The sequence below is a fragment of the Elephas maximus genome, chromosome 2 (assembly GCF_024166365.1).
Source record: "Elephas maximus indicus isolate mEleMax1 chromosome 2, mEleMax1 primary haplotype, whole genome shotgun sequence".
Lineage (NCBI taxonomy): Eukaryota > Metazoa > Chordata > Mammalia > Proboscidea > Elephantidae > Elephas > Elephas maximus.
In genome coordinates, this window is record NC_064820.1 from 208166220 (window position 1) to 208176614 (window position 10395).

At 39.0% G+C, this 10395-nt stretch overlaps 1 pseudogene; it reads left to right on the top strand.

The window, feature by feature from the left end:
- The first annotated feature begins 1910 nt into the window (after nt 1-1910).
- LOC126070481 (olfactory receptor 2T1-like) lies at nt 1911-2983 on the top strand (annotated as a pseudogene).
- The last annotated feature ends 7412 nt before the right edge of the window (nt 2984-10395 follow it).

Consider the following 10395-nt stretch of genomic DNA (forward strand, 5'->3'; position numbering starts at 1 on the left):
TTGTTATTATGCTTTTCTCTAATTTTCTTAAGTTTCTCTGTTGCTTTATCTGTGTTTTCCTTGGCTTGTTCTGCATTTTGCCTGATCTCCTTCCTGGTCCCTTGAAGAGTTCTGTATATTAATATTTTTTCTTCTACTTCCGGTAATTCCAGGAAATTATCTTCCTCTGGAAGATTCCTTGAGTCTTTGTTTTGGGAGCTTGCTGAAGCCATCGTGGTCTGCCTGTTTATATGATATAATATTGACTGTCATCTCCAAGTCATCAATAAGTTATATTTATTTATTTCACATTTGTTTACTATGTCCTAGTTTCTTGTTTTGTTTTGATATGGACAAATAGGCTGCTCATGTGAGCTAGTTTGATTATTGAGGCCTTTGAGACTCTAATGTCTTCTGTCCAAGTGGTGAGATCTGTTCCTAGGTAAATGAGCCTAGGAGTCCGTTTACTTTTCTTGTATCAATTCTGTTCAGATGTCCAGGTTGTCAGTCACTAAGTGTGTGGTGCAGGCTCTCATCTACAGTCCTAACAGGCAGGGGTGATTGGTGTAGGTACAGGTATTTGGCTGCAGAAGGGGGTCATGCAAGGGGCTTGCCCCTGAGTGTCTGGGAGGAACACATGTCCCTGTTCCCTAGAGTGCCTAGGTGGGTCGGTTTTGCAGCTGGATTCTGGACTCCCAGTGATGTTGGCTGTAGGACTGGGAGGCACCACTTATTCTTGAACCTGGTCACGAATGGCTAAGTGGTGTGTGTGGAGCCACCAGTCCTCAGGCCCCTGATATGGGTGGGTGAGGACCCTGCTTAATATGCAGAGTAGTGTCAAATGTCATAAGCCTCCCACTCCACCATATATCTGATACAGTTGAAGTTAGGCTTCAGGTATATACCCTGTTGTATCATACTAATGAGGGCTGATGCTGTTAAAGTGGGCCTACACAGGGGTGAAAGGCATTCAAAGTCCATGGAACCCTTGCATCTGTACCTAGCCAAAGGAGCTGTGACTGCCTTGAGTTCTCAGCTTAGGGGACCTGGCTCATTTTTTTTTTCCTTGTTGTTAGTTTGCTCCCTCTCTGAGGCAGGAAGAATGGCTCAGGGCACATGAAGAGTTGTACTTCTAGCCCGGGGTATGCAGCAGTATCAGAGGCCGGCCTGGGTGCAGAGCTGGGAGGGGGCAGATAAATGGGAGAGAGGTTTTTCCCAAAGGAATGTTTTTTGATGGGCACAGTAGGCTAGACATATGTACTTATCTTTTGCCCATTGAGCGCTGCTTTTCACTGATTTTGGAGACTCGTATGTAAACTCCTCGCTGCTTGTGAACCCTCTCTCCCTCCTCCCGCCACTCAGTCTGATTCCTCAACTTTGCCTTTGATGTCCAGGGCTCCTAGATTGACATATATAATTGATTCATTTGTTTTTGGGGGTCTTTGTTGTAAGAGGGACCACAGGAAGAGTCTAACTTCTCTACCAGCTTGGTTCTGCCCCTCTGAAAATTTTTTGAAGATGGTGGTGATGTCGATCATAAGAAAAATGCATTTAATAAAAACAGTGATTTAAATTTACATCCATGGTAGTTTATTCATATTGTCTCTCTGTCTTTGTGTGTCTCTCTTAATATCTTTCTCTCTCTCTCTCACATGCACACACACACACACACATTCACAAACACACACGCACATGACCAGAATATGTTTAAATGTTGTTTAGCCCAAACATTCTAAAGCGATGGGTAAGGCATGATGCGCATCCTTAACTGTCATGTGTATCACTGTGGTACTATAGTACCTGCCAAGATCTTCTTATCCAATGAATTTAAAGGATAATTGATTTTAAATGATAAATTTTATTGAAAACCTTCTTGAATAGATTAATTGCTGGATATCAGTACCAAGAAAATATTCTCAAATGGTTTCTTCCAACTGTTGGAAGTTCACTGCCTAACAATTAATCCACATTTTTTAATTTTTGTTCCTGGGGATGTTATCATTTTATTTGTAAGAATCTAGATCATATCAATACCATGGTGGAATCCATGCAAGAGTATAACGTATCCTCTACAGACTTTACCTTCACGGGGCTGTTCAGCAGAAAGGGTACTGCAGAACTTCTTTTTGCCATTGTCACTCTTATCTTCTTCACTGCACTGATGGCTAATGAGGTCATGATCTTCCTGATCCACACTGACTCACGCCTCCGCACTCCCATGTACTTCCTGCTCAGCCACCTCTCCATCATTGACATGATGTACATCTCTACCATTGTGCCCAAGATGCTGGTTGATTATATGCTGGGCCAAAGGACCATCTCCTTTGTGGGCTGCACAGCTCAGGTCTTTCTTTATGTCACCTTGGTGGGAGCAGAATTCTTCTTGTTGGGCCTCATGGCCTATGACCGCTATATGGCCATCTGCAATCCTCTGAGATACCCTGTCCTCATGAGTCACAAGATCTGTTGGATGATCATAGCAGGATCCTGGTTTGGGGGGTCTTTGGATGGCTTCCTCCTAACCCTCATCACCATGAGCTTTCCCTTCTGCAACTCCCGGGAGATTAATAATTTCTTCTGTGAGGCGCCTGCCGTCCTGAACTTGGCATGTGCAGACACAGCCCTCTATGAGACAGTGATGCATGTGTGCTGTGTTTTGATGCTGCTGATTCCTTTCTCCGTGGTGATTGCCTCCTATGCCCGAATTCTGACCACAGTCCACCACATGAGCTCAGTGGAGGGGAGGAAGAAAGCATTTGCCACCTGCTCATCTCACATAACTGTGGTTACCTTGTTCTATGGAGCTGCCATGTAGACATACATGCTGCTGCACTCTTACCACACGCCAGCTCAGGACAAAATTTTCTCTGTATTCTATACGATCCTCACACCCATGCTAAACCCCCTCATCTACAGTCTGAGGAACAAGGACGTGACTGGTGCTCTGAGGCGGGCCTTGGGGAAGTTCAAGTCTTCACAAAGAGTGTCAGGGGATGCCTTTTGATGGCTATTTCCCATATGAGTGGTGAATGGGAGACTGTGGCCAGTATGTTCATGCTGTTATTGAAGGATTAAACTGGAGAGAAGGCTGCCAAAAAAAAAGTATATAAAAATGTGCCCTCTTTGTACCCCTTCCTTTATCCTTTCTTCTTTCATTTTTTAAAAATGGCCCTTTCTCCTGCTCTATTCACTTGTATTAAAAGTAAATGCCCCATGGTTTCCAGAAACATAATTAAAAAAAATCTTCTGGAGTTTTATCTTTTAAAGGTAAAATAAATCACATTCTATTTTCAATTGTGTAAACTATATTGAAGGAGGGAAGGTGGCACTTTTGGAATTTGTGACACTACTGTATAAATATAGCTCACCATCTAAGTGTAAGAGAAATATCATCTTTTCTATTTTTTTGAGCAATACTATGAGCCATCCTTTTAGAAGGAGAATTGGTGTATGTGCTCCCTTTTGTCATGGGGGAGAAAGAGTCATAAATAACTTTTTCAACAGTCATTGTACTCACTACAATCATTAGGTGCTTTTCACTTTTGGTAAAAATATGGTATTTAACTTTTGTTTGCTTGCAACACACTAGTAAGTTATTTTTCAGATGAGTTAAAATTGATGGTTCAGGGCAAAGATATTTACCAGAGAAGACAACATGAGTGTTTTGTTTGCTTGAAGGGGTTTCCAGGAGGTTAGAGAAACTTACTGGAGTGCTAATTGGAAGGGCACTGTTATGGATTGAAGTGTGTCCCTCAAAACTATGTGTCAACTTGGCTAGGCCATGATTCCCCGTATTGTATGGCTGTCATTCTATTTCGTGATCTGATGTGATTATCCTATGTGTTGTAAATCCTAACCTCTGTGGTGTTAATGAGCCAAGATTAGAGGCCGTTATGTTAATGAGGCAGGACTCTATCTACAGGGTTAGGATGTTTTTTGAGTCAATCTCTTTTGAAGTATAAAAGACAGAAGCAAGCAGAGAGAGCAACCTCATACCACCAAGAAAGAAGTGCCAGGAGCAGAGTACAGGGTTCCCTGTGCTGAGAAGCTCCTAGACCAGGGGAAGATTGATGACAACAACCTTCCCCCAGAGCTGACAGAGAGAGAAAGTTTTCCACTGGAATTGGTGCCCTGAATTCTTACTTCTATCCTCCTAAACTGTGAGAGAATAAACTTCTGTTTGTTAAAGCCAATCACTTGTGGTATTTCTGTTATAGCAGCTCTAGATACCTAAGACAGATAATAAAATCACTTTTCAATCATGCCATAAGGTCAACAAGGTTAAGCATATGTCAGCCAGGTAATAGCAGTTAGCTCATGATTTATACCTACGCTTCCCACTGACCCAGAAATTGAGAACAGAAAGCATGTGACACATGTTCAGGGTACTGTACAATTACATAAGGAGTTCACTCAGGAATTGAAAAGGTGGCTTTATTAAATTACTAATTCACCATTTTGAATTACTGTTGTGGAAACATAGTCATGATCATAATCATATGTTTGTCCATCCTTGTCTAAAATTGAACAATATATGTGCCTTGTCAGGTTCATCATCCTCTAAGAACCTCATAACAAATGAAGCACTTATGAGTCCCAATTTACAGATGAGAACACTGGGACTCAGGGAATTAAGGGACTTTTGTAGGGTACATCTTTAATTTAGTGTGCTAGATCCCAGGATTTCAAGGAATGTGATTGATAGTACTATATGTCCTTCAGATACAGATTCCTCATTCTTTCATTCATCACAGCTGTGAAGAATAGAGACGAAGCACCTGCTCTAATGAATTTTTCATACCAGTGGGGGGAAAGATAAGAAAAAAAAAAAAAAGCAAGCAAACAAACAAAAAAATGGATATTTCGCCATTTTTTGTGTGTGCCAGTAATGACTAAAGCTGAATGTATATGTACCCTGTGCCTGATAGGTCCACCCTTGGGTAATTCCTAATGGAAATGTAATGTAGTGTACACCAAAAGTCATTCTGTAATATAAAAAAACAAATTAAAGTTACCCCAAAACTCGCTGATGGTGAAATGGATAAATGCATTATGACATACACATACAATTAGAATTGATGCTCTAAAATAACTTGCAACAATATGGATTAATCTTAGAAACATAATGTTAAACTAAAGAAGCAAGTGACAAAAGACTGCATTGATATAAAGCACAAATTTCTCAAATAGTAGCTCAGGGTAGTTGGCACCTTTGGAAGGTGCATGAATGGTTTCTAGGGTGCTGGTAGTTTTCTGTTTATGTGGATGCTGATTTCATATCCAATGTTTGGTTTGAGAAAAAAAAAAAGTTCATACTTTTTTGTATTTGTAATACTTTTTTTTTTTTCACTTAAAACTATCTTTTATTTTAATTAACAGGAATGCATGTTAACCATCTATCTTTACTGCTATGAGAGTTTTACCAGCTGATAATACCGTCAGATTCTAGGATATATAAGTAAGAAATACAAAGTCAATTTAAGGGAAGAAATAGATCTTTTTCCCTCCTCTCCTTCCGTATGAAGAAACTATTCAGCAAGAAAATATGTGATTTCACGAGCAGGATTCCCTCTTGGAACCTCTGTCCGATTCAGACCTGTCTGAGGTTTCAGTCCAACATCACTACCCCAGGGCTCCCAATACTGTGTGTATATGTTTTATAATGGTAGGAGGAGAGAGAATCTGATTTATAATGTTGGCCAATTTCTGTGGTGTAAATGCTTCCACCAAGACCTACTTCAAGGTTACATTTTCCTGTTACGTTTCATAACGGCCATCCAAGATGTTCTAAAGAAGAAAGCAATGATAGAAACCCGTGTGGTTCAACTGATACTTAGGACTTGAGATATGATTTCATTTGTGCAGTTCCAGTCGCTATAGGTTTGGGAACCTGAAGGATGTTTAGTCCAAGAAACATTTGCATTCTTTTGTAAAGAGATATTAATGAACATTTAGAAAATAATTAGGAGACATCATTTTTTATTTTCTCACTCACCTCATCATGAATGCTTTTATAAAACTAGATTTGTGAAAAGACCCAATGATTGTATGTTTATTAGATTATCCCCTGTTGGTTTGAAAATGAGACATTTACTTTATTAATATGTTTTCTTGATTAAAACATTGAGGTTATTAAAATTTTGCTCAAGGCAGGACATTTGCAGACTAGCAATAGTCAAATGTAAACAGCGGTAATTTCTTAGATGTATTGAAAGACTAACTAGTTTAAGCTCAGGTTTTTTTTTTTTTTTTTTTTTTTAATGCATCCAAAACATACTCAAGGAATTATTTTACAGGCATATTTTTTGAAAAGCATATACTGGCTAATGACTGTAGCTTTACCCATTTAAAATTTTTATTTAAAGATAGAATTCTATACTCTACCAAGGAGCTGTATCCAGCTATAATGGTTAGTTCCACATTTTGTATCTTGCTACTTATAAGTTCTATGAAGAAAGGAACTTATTTTCTGCCCTGCTCACTGTCAAAATTAATTCAAAATGAATGAATTAATTTAAAAGATAAAAAAAACAAAGTAACCATTATTTCTATAACATCATTTGATTTTAAGTGTAACTTCTTTTTTATATGGTTTTTATTGTGCTTTAAGTGAAGTTTACAAATCAAGGCAATCTCTCACACAAAAACCCATATATGCCTTGCTACACACTCCCAATTACGCTCCCCCCTAATGAGACAGCCCACTCTCTCCCTCCACTCTCTCTTTTCATGTCCACTTCACCACTTTCTAACCCCCTCCACCCTCTCATCTCCCCTCCAGGCAGGAGATGCCAACATAGTCTCAAGTGTCCACCTGATCCAAGAAGCTCACTCCTCACCAGCATCCCTCTCCAACCCATTGTCTAGTCCAATCCAAGTCTGAAGAGTTGGCTTCGGGAATGGTTCCTGTCCTGGGCCAACAGAAGATCTGGGTGGCCTTGACCACCGAGGTCCTTCTAGTCTCAGTCAAACCATTAAGTCTGGTCTTATGAGAATTTGGGGTCTGCATCCCACTGCTCTCCTGTTCCCTCAGGGGTTCTCTGTTGTGTTCCCTGTCAGGGCAGTCATTGGTTGTAGCTGGGCGCCATCTAGTTCTTCTGGTCTCAGGATGATGTAGTCTCTGGTTCATGTGGCCCTTTCTGTCTCTTGGGCTCGTAATCACCTTGTGTCTTTGGTGTTCTTCATTCTCCTTTGATCCAGGTGGGTTGAGACCAATTGATGCATCTTAGATGGCTGCTTGCTAGCATTTAAGACCCTAGATGCCACTCTTCAAAGTGGGATGCAGAATGTTTTCTTAATAGATTTTATTGTGCCAGTTGACTTAGATGTCCCCTGAAACCATGGTCCCCAGACCCCTAACCTGCTATGCTGGCCTTGGAAGCATTCAGTTTATTCAGGAAACTTCTTTGCTTTTGGTTTAGTCCAATTGTGCTGACCTTCCCTGTATTGTGTGCTGTCTTTCCCTTCACCTAAAGTAGTTCTTATCTACTATCTAATTAGTGAATGTCCCTCTCCCACCCTCCCTCCCTCCCCCATCTCGTAACTACAAAAGAATGTTTTCTTCTCAGTTTAAACTATTTCTCAAGTTCTTAGAATAGTGGTCTTAAACAATATTTGTCCTTTTGCAACTGACTAATTTCACTCAGCATAATGCCTTCCAGGTTCCTCCATGTTATGAAATGTTTTGCAGATTCCTCGCTGTTCTTTATTGATGCATAGTATTCCATTGTGTGACTATACCATAATTTATTTATCCATTCATCTGTTGACAAGCCCCTTGGTTGCTTCCATCTTTTTGCTATTGTAAACAGTGTTGCAATAAACATGGGTGTGCATATATCTGTTCTTGTAAAGGCTCTTATTTCTCTAGGATATATTCCAAGGAGTGGGATTGCAGGACCATATGGTAGTTCTATTTCTAGCTTTTTAAGGAAGTGCCAAATCGATTTCAAAAGTGGTTGTACCATTTGACATTCCCAGCAGCAGTGTAGAAGTGTTCCAATCTCTCCACAGCCTCTCCAACATTTATTATTTTGTGTTTTTTGGATTAATGCCAGCCTTGTCGGAGTGAGATGAAATCTCATTGTAGTTTTGATCTCCATTTCTCTAATGGCTAATGCTCGTGAACATTTCCTCGTATATCTGTTAGCTACCTGAATGTATTCTTTAGTGAAGTGTCTATTCATATCGTTTGCCCATTTTTTAGTTGGGTTATTTGTCTTTATCATGTAGATTTTAGAGATCAAGCGCTGATCAGAAATGTCATAGCTAAAAACTTTTTCTCAGTCTCTAGGTAGTCTTTTTACTCTTTTGGTGAAGTCTTTGGATGAGCATAGGTGTCTGATTTTTAGAAGCTCCCAGTTATCTAGTTTTTCTTCTCCATTCTTTATAATGTTTTTTTATACTGTTCTTTAGGACTCCTAACGTTCTCCCTATTTTTTCTTCCATGATCTTTAAAGTTTTAAGATTTTATATTTAGGTCTTTGATCCATTTTGAGTTAGTTTTTGTGTATGGAGTGAGGTATGGGTCTTCTTTCATTTTTTTGCAGACGGATATTTATAATGGTAGGAGGAGAGAGAATCTGATTTATAATGTTGGCCAATTTCTGTGGTGTAAATGCTTCCACCAAGACCTACTTCAAGGTTATGCCAGCACCATTTGTTAAAAAGACTGTCTTTTCCCCATTTAGCTGTTTTGGGCCTTTGTCAAATATCAGCTGCTCATATGTGGATGGATTTTTGTCTGGATTCTCAATTCTGTTCCATTGGTCCACGTATCTGTGGTTGTACCAGTACCAGGCTGTTTTGTCTACTGTGGCTGTATAATAGGTTCTAAAATCAGGTAAAGTAAGGCCTCCCACTTTGTTCTTCTTTTTTCAGTAATGCCTTATTTATGCGAGGCCTCTTTCCCTTCCATATGAAGTTGGTGATTTGTTTCTCCTTCTCATTAAAGAATGTCCTCTGGATGTGGATCGGAATTGCATTAAATGTATAGATCACTCTTGGTAGAATAGACTTTTTTATAATGTTAAGTCTTCCCATCCACAAGCAAGGTATGAGATAGTTGCAGACAGCAAGGTCAACTCCCTAGTGGCTGTAGCCAGCCCAGGCACTGCCAGGCCAATCCAGGGCAGAGAGGGTGAATATTTGACACAACCCATTTGTGACTCTGTAGTGAGACACATCATACTGGAGGGAAAAGTCTATTCAAGTAGATCCAACATCTAATTGAAGAACTTTTCTATTTATTATTATGCATATAACATTTTTTTAGGAAGAATTAGCTACTATCATTTTGATGGCTGAAAATATTGTTTTTTTTTTTATTTGTATTGTAGGGAGCATGAAGTGTAGGTCTAATGATTTTGAGTAATTAGAAATTGTATAAGTAAGGTACCCATTACCACACCTAATGTTTGAAAATTATTCAGTGATGCTATTTATTATTAGTAGTAGTATTTTATTAGTATTTTTAAAGTTGCTCTTCTCCCCCAAACAAGACAACTTCCTTCTCCTTATTTATCTTTAGAGAAATAAAATGAATTTAAGTGCCTAATTTCTTTCATGTATAAATCTCTTACCTATGCATAAATACCTACGCAAAAGAGTTTTCATAAAATACATGACCTCTGTTTTACTCAATCACTTGTTTCCTTCCTTTTGCTTTCTTTTTTTCTTCCTCATTTCCTTTCTTCTTTATCTTCTTCCTTTTTATGTTCTCTCTCATTTTTTTTATATATATACTGAATTTGATTTCCTTCTCCACTAATCGCTAGACGAATAATTCTGAAAAACAAACTCTTTAGGTTTCAAATACATGTTTTTTCATATAACTAATTTTTCTTCATACAAAATAAACCAGTGACATGGAAAAGAATCTTTTTTTTTTTTTTTTTTTTAATGCAGTACAACTTCTAATTCATCACTACAACCCCTTTTAGAAATTTTAAATATTTTGGGGGGTCTGTCCCTCACTCCCTGCTCATTTTTTTTATTACTCTGAAGAGATGCCAGAATTATGATGAAATATCAAGAAATGATTACAATTTTTCACTTGGGAAAAGAATGCACCCTCCAGCAAGAGGGAATCGGCTTTGGCTGATCTTCCCTTAATGCACAAGGCAAACCAAATAAGCTTGAATTACTTGCTGCCAGAAGATTCCTCCTGAGGGATGTAGAAACATCAATCCATTACAAATGAGAAGCCTTCTTTGGACCAAGCCCCACCTCCATACCAGAGTATTTAAGAAGTCTGTTGTTCTACTGTTGCCTTACTAAGACTTGGACTAAGCTGCTCTGAGGTAGGATCTCAGATTTTCATGGAACCCCAGGCATCACTCTGTGACTATTAAAGGAACACCCTGCTGTGACATTATCTGTTAATGGCTGACACAGTGGTTTCTTCAAGATTAAGAA